At 34.6% G+C, this 18844-nt stretch overlaps 1 protein-coding gene across 2 annotated transcripts in view; it reads left to right on the top strand.

The window, feature by feature from the left end:
• The window catches only part of PCDH11X (protocadherin 11 X-linked), a 512159-nt gene that overhangs the window by 19917 nt on the left and 473398 nt on the right, over nt 1-18844 (top strand). The gene's annotated exons all lie outside the window — the stretch shown is intronic.

An 18844-nucleotide genomic window follows, 5' to 3' on the forward strand; every position in this document is an offset into this window, starting at 1 on the left:
TGGTTTGACCCTAGTAATTACAAATGATTTTTAAAAAATTACACAAGTTCTGGCATATTGTAATGACACGTATAAACAATTCTAAAATACTTAAATGATGAATCTGTGTTGTAACAGCCAGCTGCAGAGTACTTGTAACTGGAGTATGTTAAACCATTTAAATATTCCAAACATTATGTACAACAGATCTTGCACTAATTCATTATGAAAACAGCAATTTCATTTAATCATTTATTAGCTATTTATAAGGTGTCTGCACATTAAGTATGCATACAGATTGTTGTTCAACCTGGTGACCAGTATAATAATTGCGTAAGTGTCACCCATGTGTAATCACTACCGATTTTGTTGGTGATTATTGTTCTCAACTGCTAGTTACCAGCGTGACTGTATAATTCCGAAACGTGTATGTGTAGTAGAGTAAATGAATCTTTGACCCCCTAAGAAGGGAAAAAACCCTAATAAATTGCTCAAAACGTACTCAAATTTTAATGTAAGTCATTCATTACTCATTTCTATTCACTTGTATGTGAATAGAATGTGTATTTACCACTGTCATAATAAAGAAGCAGGTTGCCCAGAAACACTGTAAAATCTCTGTCCTTAGAGGTTTTCAAGATCCAACTGGCCAAAGCCTGAAGCAATTTGGTCTGAATTCAGCACTGACACATATCTACACAGGAGATTGGACCACAGCCCTTTCAAGGACCCTTGCAACGTCAACGATTCAATGACTTCCTATGAAGTCACAGTGGGGAACTAAGCAGAATGCTATTAGTTGTGTGTTATTTTTGCAAGGTTGTTAAATTTAATTTTATTGTTGGACTGTGATTAAAAAGGAAACAAATACAGAGGAAGCACATTGTGCAATATTCTGCCATTCTACATTGGAATATCTTAATCATTGGTATTTCTACCACGCTGCTGTAGTGCTTTTGGTTTTTACGTGACTGACACGTGGGTTTCTGCTTCCTTGTTGTGATAATGAGCTTCTTTGCTGGGTCTTACTGTACCATAGGTGTAGGGTACCATAGGATACAACTCTTATTAGCAGCATACTGTTCGCTACATATCTTGCATACATATCTGAATCATCTACTTATCTGATGATTAAAGCTTTGAGAACCTTAATCAAGAATTTGCCACCAAAGTAAAAAATCGAAGGATTTAGGCTACCAAATCCTAGAGAATGACTCTTACCTATATCCCATAAGTATTTACTATTTTGGAAATAATAGCGTGTATCTTTCACAAATTGCAAAGACCTTAGCTTGAGCTCTAAATACCTTTACAGCATAACGTAAAATGCTAATACTAACAATAAATGTAAAAATGTGCAAAATCTAATGTACAGTCATCTTTCTAAAATTCTGCTGATCAGGTTCCAATAATTCTCTTCCATGCCTTGCCACACGCTTCTCTGCCTGCTGCAAAAAACAGGATGTGCACCAAAATATCTGTAAATTGAATATGACTTAAAATTCTTAGAGACTGTTAAAATTCTTACTAACAGGATTATTTATCACATCTAGTCTTACTCCCAAAATGAGAATGTGAAGACTGGGAGACGTTGAAGATCGTAACAATCTTGAACCTTGCTACTGCAAACACCTCACTATATAGTCCTTTTCACATATATACTTACAGACTATTTAAATCTTATAAAGTGTGGGAAAGGGATAAGATTTTGTTGCAAATAATAATTTTCTCACACCTCAGAACTTCCATTATTTATTTTCCCCTTCTCAAGTAGATAAATTTAAAAATTCCTCTTGCCAGCAAAGAATTGATAAACTACTGAAGATTTCAAAACTCCAGCAGATTCCCATAGCAATACATCACTTTGTTCTTTCAACTTTAAACTCTTAGATGCAAATATTTAGTGCTGAGGTATTTGAGGTTAACAAAACTGCATTTCTTGTGAGGTGTGAACAGACTCGTAGACAGTAAAAATGTTAATTATTCACAGAGAGATTTGGTATTGGTTTTGATGCTACATCAAGGGCACCTACATTAGCTTCACTCTTCTTAACATCTGTATTGTTGCCATCTTAGTTAAAACTGAGCCTACATTTTGTTGTAAATGTCTATATTCATGGATTCCAATTGTCTTTATCTGATCTATAGATACATACCGACACGTATATGAGATTTCTTTTTAAAACCAATTTTATTTTCAATTGTGAGAGTGAAATTTCCCTCTCTAGGCACTTCAAATTGAAAAAAAAAGAAGTTTGTGTCAAAGAAAGACAACAACAAAAGTCAGCAATTGATAAAATTAAATGGGAGATAAGGAAAACTGTGAAAAGTCAGAATCTGAAGTCACACATCAGTACCTGTGGGCATTCAACAACTTGGCACAATATGGCATTCAATCAAAATGAGTATTGTTTGAGCAACAGTGATTGAGCGTTAAGTATTGCAGGGAATAATGACAGACTGAAAGAAACTGCTGGCTTGCAGTAATCAAGAGAACTCATCTGGCTATTAATTGCCAGGAATACCTGCAATGAAGTATTCATTGCTATTATAACTTGAAATTGATGGAGAAAATGGTATAGATTTTTTTTTTTTTTACATAACATTCAATTGCTATTTATCCATTTTTTCAGTGTTTGTTCCTATCACCTAAATATGTTTCCAAAAACAGAAATGAGGAAGGAAATTATCCAAAATTATCTACAAGGGCTTGTATAAAGTTCTGCTTTTGCTGCTGCCCAGAAAAAACATGCCGGTTACAGGCATCAGTAACTGAACTACCAAAAGCAGCATAAAACCAACAAGAATTCAGAAACAGTAATACCAAACAAAGGACAGCAAAGAAAAAAATAAAGGTTCATAAAAGTATTTGTGTATCAATTTGCCTGGCACCCCAAAGACAGCTTTTCTGGAGAAGTAACATCTTACATATATTTTGGTACTCTGAAAATAAAGTTTGATATGAACACACATAGTCTGCCTCTCCCTCCATTTATGCTCTTTTTATACCAGTCCATTTTCACTGACTTAAATGAAATTACATCCTGATGAAATACGAAATTAAACTGTCTTTAATGTTAATTTGTGTAACATTAACTTTCAGAAGCCCATTACCTGAAGTTTAGAATTAACTGTTCCTTGAATGGATGACTGCAGTGAATTGTAAAACTTGGTGGTGAAAATTATGTAAGGAAAACCACAGAATACTGAGATCCTAGAGGCAAAGTATGTGACAGACCATTTTTAAGTAGTAGAATTGGCAACCAGTGTGCAATCCAGTTTCTGTAAGCACGAAGCCAATAAGCTAAGTTATCATCTTGTATTCTTCACAAAGCAAATCAAAGAGAAGAGAAATCACATTTGTTAGTTTAACAGACCTTGGAAAGCTCTTACTTCCACAGTGCCGCCTGATTCTGTGTTATCATGTGAATATCCTTTTATATGCCACTAACAAAGTAATCTCTCTAAATTCCTTTTCAATTTATGCTTAACCATGCTGATTTGCATGCACATAGAAAAGGAAATGAGAAACTTTTAAACCAGAAATCTGTATTCTTAGAATTTTATATTCATGCACATTTTTATGCATGGAATTCCCATTAAGATTACTGGAAGAATTACCTACAAATCTTCCATCCTGGAAGAGTAATTAAATTCCCAAAGTTCTATGAGAAACAAGAAAACTGTATCTTGCTTTTCAATTGTGACTTAATGCCAATAAGAGGCATGTGCAACTACACTCATATATGTTTAAATTGACCAAAAGGTTTGTATGAAGCTGGTTTGAAAGCTAGGTTGGATAAGAATCCATGAGTTATTCATGTCTCAGAGGAAATACTTTTTGGTTTGACTTCTGCTTTGGCTGCTGAATAATTTTTACATTTTATTTTTCTGCAGACAAAACACTTTCATTAAGAATGTGAATACATGTGAATGTCTGTAAAATAGATTAATTGCATGAGTATCAACTAAAATTAGTATCACGTTTCCTAAATAAAATGTAACCATTTAGATAACAAGACTTTGTTTTTTAAGGCTGCTCTTCAATTTAAGGAGTTATACCTTCTGTCAGAACTCAGTTAATCTGAATATGGTCTCAGTTGCGTAAGTGTGATGCAGCAAAAAATCCCATTCCTATTTAAATTAAAATACATTGCAACTTCAACCCACCCAACTGCTACATGTCCCAGAACCTCGCTTCATTTTCTGTTTGTAGGGTAGCAGCAAAGAATAATTTATTTCAAGTTTCCTCACTGCTCTCTAACTTGTGGCAAACATTTGGTGCCCCATTTTGCAGATACATTATACCAGAGGACTTGAATTAATAGAGGCATCTTAGTCTGGTGGTGATGAAAAGCCCAAAGAAAGGTCTGCTTATTCAGTCTGAGCTACTATACAGTGATATACTGTGCGCTATACACTGTGCAGCTGCTTAAACCTATATGGTGAATTCAAGCAAGTGTAGAAGGAATAAAACTGGAAGAATACTGAGAAACAGTTATTGAGATTGCATTACTGGAGCATGAATGGCTGTATTTTTTATCTGGGAGAATCAGAAGAATCTTTGTTGTTCACTGCATGTTCTTCTCTTTATATTATTTCTAAGTTTTCAATCCTGCAGAGTGACTGTAAACATTTCTTTAGGAAGGATAAAAAACAAAAAATAAGGATGAAATAAATATTTCTAAATTTTTTGTTGTTTAGACAAATTCTGTAACCTGCATTTAAATTATTTTAATTATTTTTATTTACTTATTTCTGATAGTAATGACTCTCACCATAGCAAATATTCTGACATAAATAATACTGGAGTAAAACAAGACATTTGGAAATGAAATTTATTTGATAATTAGAATTTATATTATATAGAATTGAAAAGTTCTCATCAGGATTGATTGCTGAAGGTGATGTATATAAAAACAAGATTCTGGCTTGAAGAATTTAAGAATATAAAGTGAGTGCAAAGAATGACTTTATTCCTGAATAACAGGTATGAAGTAAAAATAGATACATGCTTTCTGTGCTTTTTCTGGTCCTGACATTAGAAGAGTTCCTATGGGTTTCATAATTCTGTATTATTACATCCTTAGCAATTTGGAAAGAAAAAAACAGAAAAAAAAATTCTAGAAGATGGTATTACATTTTAATGAAAAATCTGCCCTTTCTACCTATAGGTATCTCCAAGACCAAAGAAAATACTGGCAAAACAGGATCTTGATTTTATTGGCTACTTCCACATTGGCAATGAACAAATCAGAAATTGCCTGAAACATACCCAGAAAAATCACAGAAAGTCTTAGAAAATGTGTGAATTTAATTTCTACCTTGTAGTACCAGTTTTTCAGCACAGTAAGTATTTCTGTCGATAAAGGATGAGGCACTTGCAGTGCGTTCATTTTTATGCGGAGTGATCCTATTTTTTTGATGTGTACTGATAATTTGAACTAATGCCTCGTGAAGGGCATCTTCTTTTATGAACTTGTTATCCACTTTCACTAATAAATACTTTTTAGTGATACTGCAGACCTTTTTATCATTACCTACACAGTATATTCTGAATCAGTGCACAGGCTGCTGCAGCAAACCATTGTTAAAGTTTTTTATTTCAGTAACCCTCAAAAATAATTTATTTGATCATTTCCAGGTCATGGTAGAAGCTTAAAAGAGTAAGAGAAAAATAAGGATCTTAAGTGTTTTGGATTTTTTTCTTAAATTAAACATGCTGTTCCATATTGAAAATACTAACTCTTAAATCTGTAGAGTTAGATTTATCTTCATACAAATGTATTTTTACTTTGATATTAAAGGGATTGCTCTGATTTACAAGTGCTAAGCACACAAGCCAGACATAAGGCAGGGTGAGTGTACCCGTGTGATACTGAAATGTTTATGGTAAAGACACCATGAAGGCACGTGCCATCGATTTCAGTTGCTTTAATTTTTGTAATTTTAAGCTAGTTTTCATTAAACATCATGCCTCTGATATCACATATTCTTCATAAATTTTAAAGGCACAGAGATTCAAATGTTTTGCTAATTTTGTATTTTGTGCTATATCCAACCTTGATATATTTTTGACATTGGCAGAAAATTTTACATACAGTTGTTATTGACCATTTTCCATTCAGACAAACTACAGACTCTGCACAGAAGAGAACTTTCTGATATATGAAAAGGTATATAATTCTTTTCAGAATTCAGATTCCTACTGTAGCTTCTTTTATATTATTGTTCAGATCCAACTGGATATTGTAAATGAAAGTAAAATCCAGGGGCACTTGTCTGTTACTCTTATGTGACATGTTAGTATACCTGATTACATTAATTCTGAATTGCCCTGGCAACTGGACATCTAGGAGTGTCATCAAGAAGTCTAGGTACTTAGCAGAGTAAGAAAGTTTTATCTTTACAAACATCTTTATTTTTACCTTTTCAATTAATGCCTAATGCTTGCATTTTCTTGACTTCCTAATTACCTTGAGTTTTGTTTCAATCCTGTAAATGAGGGATTGAGTCATTAAATTTACAGCAAAAAACCACTCCAGATTAAAAAGGAAATAAGAGAAAATGTAATTGGTATAGGAGTTGTATAAATGAAGTTTCTTATTATTTTTCTTTAAAAAATGAATTATTCAGTATTTTGGTGTTAATAATTCAACAGAACCCAAAGTAAGATATCAGCAGGACGTATGCGGGATGGGCGGTAGTTCAAGTTTGATCTAAAAGGCTTGCCTTTGTATTGAAGTTGGGTTGAAGCTTTGATCTATTTATAATGAGTATTCAAAGGGTTTACTAATTATTTTAAACCTGAAGAGAATCTCACAGTCCATTTTACAGTCGGAAAGGAACCAAAAATAAACCTCGCTGGAAGGTAAAGGCATAAAGTCATAAAGTTCAGGCAAGTTTTTTTAAAGTTAAAGCACAACTGCCTACTGGCCATAACTTCTGATAGGTTTTGGGGAAAAAATTTATTTTGTCTCTCCTTTTTTCTTTCTGTAGCATAAGGAAATTTTCTGAGGTACTTTAACTTCTGACTAGAGATGTGGCATCCATTATATATTCCATCAATTTTAAAAGTTTGTAGCCATAAAGTTGAAATGGAGATTTTTTTTTTGGTGTTTTTTGTTTTCTTTGGAATTATATTTAGACAAAACATGTACCAATTTCAGTTAGGTACCACGTTTAATTTATTAAAAAACTAAACTAACGTACTTGTTTATGAGAAATTCCAAGATGATAATCCATTTATCAAGGGAAATGATATAAAATGTTCATGACTCTACACAAATACAACTTCAAGAACAGATTGAAATTTATCACTGCTTAGAACACTGCTCATTATTTGAGAGGGGTTTTGGAAACCAGATTATTTGTGCCTGATCCATATTTAATTCCATCTTCAAAGGCAATATACTTCAATTTGTTACAGTTTCTTTGTACAATGATGTTGTTATTCCTCAATGGAAAAAACTTTAAGTTTTTCAGATATACAGAACACAAATATCATTTCCTAAGATGACCATTACAGGACAGCAGTGACAGTAATCAGGTGGTTGTAACAGACTCCTCTAGCTGTATGTCTACACGCACTGCAACATGTAAGCTGTACAACCGTAACAGGCAGAAATTTTCATTGTGTTTGAGGGTTCATATAAATATTCCTCAAAGCACTAGCAACAAGGCTAGGGAATTGATATATATTTGCATCACAGAAAGCAGAAATTCATATAAAACAGTTCTGTAGATTCTGGTTTTGAATCAGTCATTTTTAAATCTGGAAGATGTGGAAAGTATGTTTTATGCAGACATTACTTTAACTTACTTGATGGTGAGGATGAATACTTTCTCACTGAAAACACATACCCTCATTACAAATAATGCAGCATTGTTCCTGAACATAAAGTGGTGTGCTTCACTATGGCATTAAGTGCTATTTACATCATGTGAGAAATAAGAGTTTTTTCCATTTGCAAGGAAATTTTCCAGGTTTCAAGGGGTGCTGAACAGTTTAATGAATCTATAATACATACAAAATACTTTCTTTTTTTCCCTTAAATCAGTATTTGGGATTAAAGGTGAACCTCTTTTCATGGTTCAAATAATTTTCATTAGTAGAAAGGAAAAACATGCCCAATAAGCCTGGTACTGCAAAGAATTATTTAAAATAGTTTTGAGAAGCAATTTTTGCCTTTTCAATTATGCAAAGTGCTCATCAAGTTTTTGTCTTTGGTAATCTCTGGCTGATATTAAAAAACTGACACAGACTTCTTGACCTGACACAAATGTAATAGCTGTGAAGGGTTTTTTTTTTATACCTTTACCCCGGCACAAGATTAAAGAAATGAAAAGTACTGCATTCCACAAATCAAGCTCATACTTATACCTGTATCTTATCCTTGCGATTAAATTTTTATAGAATCATAGAATAATTCACGTAGGAAAGAACCTTGGGAATTTCTAGCCCAATCTTCTCCTGCTCAGAGCAATGTCAGCACTGAATTCAGATTGGTTGCTTTAGGCTTTTTCCAGTCAGGTTTTAACCTGCACAGAGAAAGACCCCACAACCTCTCTGGTCAAGCTGCTCCAATGCTTAATTATCCCAAGAGATTTTTTTTGTGCCACTATATCCAGTCAGAACCTTCCCCGTTTCAGTTTATGAGCCCATCTCTTGTTCCCTCACTGTGCATGTCAGTAAAGGGCCTGGCTTTGGCCTCCTGGGATTTTTTCTATGCTGGTAGTTCCTTTCCGCCTTGAACCCTCTATCTTTAGGCACAAAGACCTCCTCCTTAAAGACAGAGAGGCAGTGTTTCTGTTGTCTGTCTTCACTTTCATGTCCTGTGTACATCCTTTTTGTACTGGACCTCAGTCAGGAGTTCCCTGTGAAAACAAGCAGGTCTCCTGGTATGTCTGCTTATTTTCCTGGGTTATCAGCTTGGAGCATTCTGCTTGCAGAAGGTTGCCCTTAAAGGTCTGCTAGCTCTCTTGAGCTCCTTTTCCTTTCAGAGCTGCCTCACACAGGATCTCACCCACCCGAAAGAAATCCCTGCCTAAACCAAAGTCTGCCCTCTCGAAGTCCAGGGTCTGTACTCTGCTCCTTGCCTTCCTTTGTCCCCTCAGGATCTTGACTGAGTATCACTTTTAGACTGCTGTAACTGATCAAATAATATACAGGAATCTCTTAATTAACATACTTGTATGACTAGAAACATTTTACCAAATTCAGTGAGGTGTAGCTATTATTCTGGTAATTAATTACTGATTGATCATTTAAGAATTTGTCACTGGGATCTAGATGGAATAGATGCTTGTTAGAAATTCAAACAAATCTAGATCTAAGTGGAAAGTATGCAAACAAGAATATTAGAATTAGACCTAACCGATCACTTAATTAGCTGTATCAAGTAAAAAGCTTATAACAAAAAAAAGATCATTAACTGTTTACTCAGAGGATTTCACTTCCAAGGTGCTGTATTTTAAAGCAATGTAACACATATACTGAGTCCATGACTAGTCACTACAGCAAGTGGAGTTACTCATTGTCATCTAATTTAGCATTTAGGGGACAAAATTTGTAATGCCATAATATTAGAAACAATTTATGCCTTTTATACAATTGAATTTTTGCTATGCAAATACTTTGGACTGATAGAAGATCAGAAATACTGTAACAGTGAACCTCTCACGATGTCAAAATTAACGTTGACTCCAGTCGAACTAGGGTAATGGAAATCTTGTCCAAGTCAATGGAAAGTCAGTACAAATCAAAATAATATAGTACGTGGCTCTACTGTTCTTTAAAATTAATTATATCTCTATGACATTGGCTTTATTGGGATTATACTGAGGTAGGCTTTGGTTTATTTAAAATATTTTTGTACAAAACATAGGAAGAAGATTGGAAGAAGAGGGATCCTATTTTTCTCTAACAGAAAACATATTTATTTTCTTTCATTCAGTTTTTTCCATCCTTTCTGTTTTACTAAAGTCAGTGGAAGAGATTTTTAAAGCTCGTAGCATTCTGTCTTAATGACACACAACCTGAAACCATATATGATAAACCACAGTGCTGAGTAGTCATAGTTTATTGTGTAAAAAGCGTACTTAATTCTAATTTCTTGTCATTAACTCTAGAACTTACTGATGAATCCAGACATGCTGTAGTAATGTACTAGCTAAATAATATACAACAAAACTCAGTTTTTTCTTCTCTGATCCTTATTTTGCCGACATAGGTGACATGTAGGAAGGGATACGTGGCTTGTAGCTTGTATACATTTTCCTTGGGGTTGTGGTAATTTAAGTCTGAACAATGATTCAATACATAGTATATAGAAGATACCACTAGCTAGGATATATGCAAAAGCCTTATTCAAACCATATTTAGCTGTTCTGAATGTCTGAATGTCATCTTTTAAGCCACATCTGTATCTCTGATCATATGGTGTATTCTTGCCCCACAGCAATTTTCCACAGTAATATATAAAAAGTATTTCAGTGTTTATTATTTGTCTCAGTACAAGTATACATTCATTCACATGTGAAAAAAAAATAAAATTACATTTTTCCACCATGGCTTAAATGGCAATACAAAATACACTCAGATAGCTTTTTTTTGTTGATGAGCATAAGATTTCATGCGTTCGTTTAGTAAGCATGGGAATATTCTCTGTTTATAAGAAGAAAACCTTTTAAAACTTTTAAAAGCAGGAAATTCAATATGAACTGAGGTTTATTTCTCATTATTTAACATAAAGAAAAATACTTCTGTGTAACAACAAAATAATTAAAAAAAAACACAAAGAAGAGAGAGATGCTTACATGCCAGCAAGGAGTGAAAGTGTAAGCAATGTATACAAATAACTTTCAAAAACCCAGGCTGCTTTCTCTCAGTATTTACCACATTTAAGCTCCCTGAAGACTGCCATAATTAGTTTTCTCCCTTACAAGTAATTATGAGCACCTGTAATTTAAAAAAATATTTGTGTCTGAGATATGATCCCTTGGGTATTTTTCTTTTAGAACCTTCCTCATTTGCTTTTAGTTCTTTTCCACTAAATTCTACTCTTGGGATACTTTAAACGGAATGGAACGTCCCTCTTCAATTACTTCTAGAACCAGATGAGACCTGAAACAACACTGACAATGGTTTTCCTCTTCATGATCACTTTGGTGTGAAGGTCACAGGTTCAGGATAGCTGATTACTACTCGATGAAACAGGGAAATAAGTGAGGTCTATATAGTATATAGTTAGACCAAGAGTAGCCTTGAAAGGGTTTCATATGATTCACATTTAAGTCCTCTGAAAATTTCATAGAAACAATGTAAGGTCCATATTAATTCGTCTACATAGTTCACTCCATGATGGCCACATATTTTAAAATAATTATAATATTTAAAAATAATTACATTGTAACTAGAAAAGTTGCAAGAGGACGGCAAAGAAACTGCCTTGGATCAGACCCCTGTGATACAGGGTATCTAATTGATGTCTTGATGTCCTGCTATGGGAACAGGATGGTGGTTCCTTTCAGAACTCTGTCTGAGGGGGCAGCTCTTAGTAGCTATTCAGTGACAGAGATGGATTTTACAAATAGTTGATCTTAGGGAAGATTTTTGTTCAGGGATGGTAAGTCAACACTTCCTATTTTCTCAGTGTTCTATTCCACTGTTTCTCAAAATAGATTGTGTATCACTCTTTGGGAATTATGCAATACCACAAATCAGAAGATACTTTGGAGACTGAAAACCCCAGCATTATGCTCCTCTACTCTTCCTCCTGCGTGGATGTGTAGCAGGTCAAACTCTACAGAAATAAATCTTCCATACCTGAATGTTGGCATTAGCTTTAATCCAAAAGACTTCCTCAGAAAGAATTATTTAATGGTAATTTTGCTTGAAGTGAGAAACTGACAGGATAAGCCATGAAGTCTACAAAGAATTGCCCATTAATTTGACAAACTTAAACCGCTGACTATCTGAGAAAAGAATTTGATTCAGTTTTTATTCTAACATTGTATTGATCTTAGAATGATCTTAGCATTCATTTCAGTACAGTAGACCAGTGATTAAATTTTGTGTGTTTTCCTTTTCATAAGATATTATGCAATTTCTCTGTGCACTGAATCACCAATACAATCTGATGGAACTACTTCTTCATATAAGCAAATTCTCAGTGATGGATAAAATTCACTGAAAGTGATTTGACTTAAAAAGCACTTTGGTTGAAACGTTGTCAGATACAGGTCATACCCCTAAATTCACATAAGGGTTAGTAAGTGTCCTTAGAGGACAGAGATATGTAGCCTTAAGACTTTAAACCTGCGGGTAACATCGAAAGCACAGGACCTATCAGGTCTCCCCAGGTTCTGGATAAAATGTCCACCATGGGTATTTTCTCTGTTTTAAGGAATTCAGCCCTTTCCTCTTTTGTATCCTCCTTTCACAGAAATAAATGCCAATTGCACAAGCTTAAAGGAGTCACATGCTGGCCTGATCTTCAGGTAGGCTGACTGGGAGACCAGGAGTCAATAGCTCCTGTTGGACAGCTGAGAAAAAGCCTCAGTGGCTCTAATTTTCATTTTCACCCCTCCTTTAATCCCTGTTAAAGACAATGGAGACACTGTTCTTGGAGGGCAAAACCATACACTATTTCTAAGCTATAGCAGTTTCAGAATTGCTCTGTCTTCTATAACACATTAATACCAAACTAAGAAAAGGTTAATTAATACCAAACCAAGAAGTACAGTATGCTTCAGAATGCCCTTCCTCTATCCCGTCATGCAAATACTCTAAAAGAACAAGAATGGTATAAAGCTATTTATATCAGCCCTATACTTGGCTCAGAAAGTACCTATAAAAGAAGGTCTTTTCAAGGAGCAGTGCCTTGAAGGTCCCTTAATGTTTTGAGAGAATCAGCTCCACCTGGTTACATATGACCTTGTTAAAAAGACTGCATTCAAACAAAGGGGAACTAATCTAGATTTCTCAACAAGAATAAAATAGAAAGCGATCATTGGCTTTTCAAAACTTGCAGTGGTCTTGGCTGGATATGCTCACCTGGTATTTTCCCCTCCCAAAGAAGAGGTTGGGATGCTATTGTAATGTCAAATCTGACTCACTGTTACAATTGCTATTAAAAGTTAGCACCTGTAATTAGGGGAGAATTTTGAAGCTGCAGTGTTGTATTGTCAGTTGTAACAGCTTTTAATTATCTTATATTCCTCTTTAAAGTGATCAGCTTTGCAGAAGTTGAATGTGCTTTTATCATTTTACTCTGGAAATGAGCTGACACATTTAATATAATTTAGATAGAAATACTGTTTCTGCACAAAACAATTGGAATCTGTGGACTTTTTAAAGGATTTTGAACACAGGAGACAGCCATAGTGCTTAGAGGGATTTTGCCATCATCCAATTAAAATAGTCCTCCATTCTCTCTAATACCATTCTATCTGGTCTTAAACTGCATAAGACTAATTACATTAGCCCACAGAGGCCTGCATGGCTAATACTATTGGCCATTTCCTCAAATAGAAGAATTATAAATGATTAACCACTTTGCAAATAATACCAGTGTTTCTACTGCAGGACTAGATTGGATACATAGATATGCTGTCATTTTTACACTCTGCTTGCAGCAGCGTATGGTACTCAAGCTTAGAACAGATGCCAATGTTGAAATTGCAACAGCCTATTCCATTGTCCCTCCAGCCTACTTTAGTCTGTCAGGAAACCAAAACCTTTTGTTGCTATTTCTAATCTGGTCTTATGCTGAGGATAGAAAGAATAAAGACAGAGCCTTACAGATTAGCCTTATAATAGGACAAGCCTTGTTATGCATGACTTCACTCCCTTGATGCCCCTTCACTTGTATCAGAAAAAAAAATTTAGTTTTCCAGGGAAGAACCCTGGTTCTTAAGGACCTGAAAGAATGCAGTTGCTATAGGACCTACTTGTGAAAAAGAGACTGGCTTAGCAGACTACCCTGTGGCATGTAGCAGTCTAAAAGGCGAGATACAGCTAAAGAAATACTGTGCAGTATTGTCATTTTTGGCAGGCAGCATCCTTGTCAATATGCATGAGCACTCAGATGAATGAGAGAACCTGTCACCCAAGGGATGTTACACATTGAGGACAACAACCAGTCACAGGTCCTCTACTCTAACATGTAGTTAGATTAAGTTCTTTTAGAGTTGTCACTCTGAAAGAAGGAAAACTGCTAGGCAGCAAATGACAAGCAGCATTGGTAGTGCCGCCATTCTTGCAGCCAGTATTGATGTTTTCACTTTTTGGATCCTGCTTCATAATTGATTCCTCAAGACTGGAAAAAATGAAAATTCTGTCAGCTTCAGGAGCTCCAACACACCTGAAAATTTATCCTTATATTATGATATTGTCCACTGTATCCCCATTGAGAGACCAATTTAGCCCATGATTCTTAGCTCCAGGAATGCTATCTCACCCCAGCGTGTTGGTAGTAGATTGTGTTGGTTTGATAATTTTAATTTTATATGTTGTAACATTCATATCCAACTAAAAATCCATCATGGGATAGATTCATGGTCATGTCATGATCTAGTTCATGTACTCTGGTTTTAATTATCCCAGACATTACTGGCTTTATCCTACAGTCCCCAGATTCTTTGGGGCAGGGGATAAATAATGGTTCAATTTGGGGTTTTTGCTGTTATTAATGTCTGGGTAGGGATGATGCCTTTCAGATCACAAAGGTGGAAATAATCAATCAAGCAGGTATGAATGGGTGTCCTTTATCCTTCTAATACATGACTAGTAGATATCAAGAGATGGGTAACAAGACTATAATCTTTCAGAAAAAAAAAAATTCCTTTTACCTGTGAAACTCCAAAAAGCACGCAAGTTGCTACAAGGGAATTCTATTGTTGTGAATCTAAATTTTAGATAGAACATGAAATTTGGCAAATGGGAGCTTTCATTTACCAGGGAATGAAAGATTCTTTTCTTTCAAACACATTCAGAATTTACTTCCTGTTCTAGGCGGGTCTGACATCTTGGGGTATTGTTGGGTTTTTTTTGGTAAATATCGATGGCCATCAAAGTAAATCTCATCAGTAGTAAATGCAGTGCAATCTAAATGGTGTTGTAGAGTATTGTACAGTTATATGGTCACAGTCACCTACAGAATGTGGAGTATCTTGGGGAAAGAATCTCTAACTATTAGCTTGAGGTAGATTCGTAAGTAGTAGGCACATTCTCTTAAATTTTACTTTAATCCTCAACAGAAGTTTATTTCACTGAATGCTTTTCATTATTTCTTCTCCATATAACAGTGTATGTATACGCACACATAAATCCTAAATAAGTTCATAAATTGAACCAGAAGATTCAGGGTATGCTTTCCAGGGTAAATAAGTTTTTGGAAAAATATATCCAGCACTGGATATACATCTCCCAGTGCTATGGGAACCTAAGTTCCACTGAAGTTTAGGAGGACTAAAGCATTGGTTCTGACTAAGCCATTTGTGATCTGACTTACTTTCATGGAGATACGTCAAATTAGAATATTTGAAAATTGGTCTATAGAATCTGAATAAGAAAATATTTTCAGTATCCTCTGATAACTGTCAACATAGCCTTTCAATAGGCTTAAAATCTCACTATTCCAAGCAAAGCAGTAAGGGTAATTTAAAATTGAGTAAAGACAGGAGTATTCTTTTTTACTTTGAGGGACTATTGGCTGCTTCTTGAGATTATTGAATTTTCATTCCAGTATACAGGAAAGCTGTATATCGCCAAGATGAAACAGAAAGCTTAACAGGCACTGTATCTCTTGATGTTTATGGAAACTTTGCCAACAATCTTAAAAGAAGCTGAACTGGATTCTAAAATACTGACACAAGCAAAATTAGGAGGAAATACCCCTTGCAACAGTAATACTAGACGTGCCATTCACACATTAAAATACTACATTATTCTTTGGTTTATTAGATTAGAAATTACATGGGTCTAAGAAAAATGGGAAATCTTACTTGTAGAAAAGGACTGTCATTTGTTTTTCAGGAACAGACTGAAATAATTGAAATCTTGCAAGTAGCTTGATTACGTACAAAATTAGCTTTTAAAGAAAACAATGTGATCTTTCTTAACAAGAAAAAGTTGTTTATCTATTCCATATTTAAATTTTCACAGGAATCCATCACAATTCTACTCAGGGAAGGGGGGGGGGGGTACTTACATCTCTATTATTTTTGCAGAGTTGTAACATGGCAACATGATTTTGATATCCAGTCAACTAAGCTTACTATTACTTCTTGCAGAACACTTAAGGTCGTTACAGAGTATTTGTTATTGTTAGGCACTAGGTGGCCTGCTTGCTAAAACATAGTAACGAAGACTTACACAAAGACAATTTGCAAAAGCACTGAGTGAAAAATAAGTAAATATAAATGCATCTTTAATTTCTAAAAGAGAACGATGCATTTAAACTATCCCATGCAAAACAGCATATTCATGTAAATCTGCAGATAGTCCAACCTACCTAAAACAAACTTAGCATGCAAATATTTTGTTCTTGTTTTGCTGACAATATTTAGTTCCTCTCTGTATGCTTGCTTAAGGAAGACCAGTAACTCATTCATACTTAGAGTGAAAACATTCTTCTCTTACCAGCAATGTCTTAGCAGTGCTGGCACCACTGAAATACCTAGTGTGTGTCTATTTTCCTTCCCACTACTATAAAAGATCAAAGTTTCACACCAAAAGATGGGAGACTAACCTGTATATTCTCTAAATTGTAAGCTCTTAGTTCTCTCAGTTAAAAACTGAGAAGTACAAATTAGTAGTTGTAGCTTTTTTTTCTTTTTTTTTTTTTTTAGAAACCTAATGGGTTGTCGTATTATGCTCAGAAACATAAAAAGGGTCAGTATTACTCATTGTTTCTCAGGAACAAATGTAACAGCTAATGTTTTAGGAGTTAGCTGTACACATACACTCAATCTGATCTCAGAAAGCAATCTACAGAAAACAATAATTAAGAATAGTAAGCAGAGCTACACCTCGCTGATTTTTTCTTGGTTTTGTTTTTTAGTAACTGAAGGCTGGACGTGCCCAGTTGTCTTGGAGCACTGCAGCCCAAGTCCTGTGCTAGAACAAACTATGATAAACTATATTTTTCAGCAATTTTGATGTTTTCATTTGTTGGTTTCTTCTTAGTGTCGGTATAAGGAGATATGTGGTGACTTGAGGTGGTGTTAAGTTTGAGCTTTTGGACATTGATTTAAAAAAAAGTATCAATTTTATTCATTTAAAATGTAATGAAATAATCATTTCAATAACAAGCCTTCATTAAAAAGTCTTACAGTTCAATTGAATGGCTAAATAATTAACCACAGATTTATTTCAATATGATTATTCACCTTCTTAATTTCAGGTCAAATGAGATGGCTGAAATTCTAATGATTACTTTATCTATCATAGATAGAATTCTTAAATATTAGCAGTCAAGGAGAGTGCAAAGCTTTTACTGTTCTGCAGAGACCATGTGAGAAGTATATACCTGAACCAAGGAATGGAACATAATCTGCATTCCAGGCAACACAACAGGTCATCAGCTTGGAAATTCCTCTCACATATTTTTCAACTGAATTCCCCCAATGTCTCTGTTATAAAACAAATAAATGAACAAATAACAGAAAGCCCCATTGCACTGATTTCTAATTGTATAAGAAAGAGCATTGTGTGGCTAGTGTAATTACTTGTTTTGTTTTCTACTGAAATCATATGAATTTAAACAATGGATTCAGATGACTGATCATACTTTTCTAGGACAGAAAAGATATGTCAACCTGATATTTGTGTGCTTTAATCTGAGTACGAATAGAATACTCTAGCAAATATATGGCAGAATATAGGGTGCTCCATGAAAAAAAGTCTAACAATTTTTTTTTCCCTACAAGAAAACATTGCATCCCAATAGAAGAGGCAGTACAAGTCCTTGTATTTTTTTTTATTTGATCAAAAAGTGTGCGCCTCCATATTCCAGCCAAGTCTGAGCATGAATCTCTTGAATTGATTTTAAAGAAATCAGACTTGGCAGTATCCCTCAGGTTACAGAGAATGATTCTCCATTTAAAACAATGCAGCATTCATCCACGCTGTGCACTAAGGAATAACATGCTGCCTCAAACTCTGTCAAAAAAAAAATAAAAAATCTGTGATACGTGGCACAGAGTAAAAAAAAAAATAATCAAATAATAAAAATACTCCCATCACTAATGCTGGTAGTAGCAGTAGTGAAAAAACTACTGATAATATACACGCTTCTACTGACACATACAGAAACATCACTGTGAGACATGAGGCTGCCTCTAGGAATTCATCATCTCTGGATATCGGAAAATAGGTGTAATGTACTGTGTCACATAAAGTATAGTGGAATTTTATTAGGCAAATAGACCTGCAAACTTAAGACACCATATCACGCTCTTTTTATATACTGGCATGTTTGAAAAAATTCAAAATATCTCATAACACTTCAAAGTATACATGGGACTAGCATCATTAAGTTCCAGGAAAGTATTCCAGAAATCCTGTTAAACCTTCCGATATTTTGTTCCTAATGATTATGTTGTAATAGAAATTGTGGCTACTTTTCAATAGCACAATACTTTAATACTTCCAGTTCCTACACCAGAATAGAACATTTTCTCTGGGAAATTTGCTCTAGTGCACTTAACACATATTACATATAACCACAACACTGGAATTCTGACAGATTTTAGTAACAGAACACCAAGTTTTCTTTACTAAACACTCAGGGCTTGAATTTTGCAAGTTCTGAGCATCTATTTTACTGGAAATCATTAGGAGTTCTGACTGACAGTTACA

The sequence above is a fragment of the Balearica regulorum genome, chromosome 11 (genome assembly GCF_011004875.1).
Source record: "Balearica regulorum gibbericeps isolate bBalReg1 chromosome 11, bBalReg1.pri, whole genome shotgun sequence".
Classification (NCBI taxonomy): Eukaryota; Metazoa; Chordata; class Aves; order Gruiformes; family Gruidae; genus Balearica; species Balearica regulorum.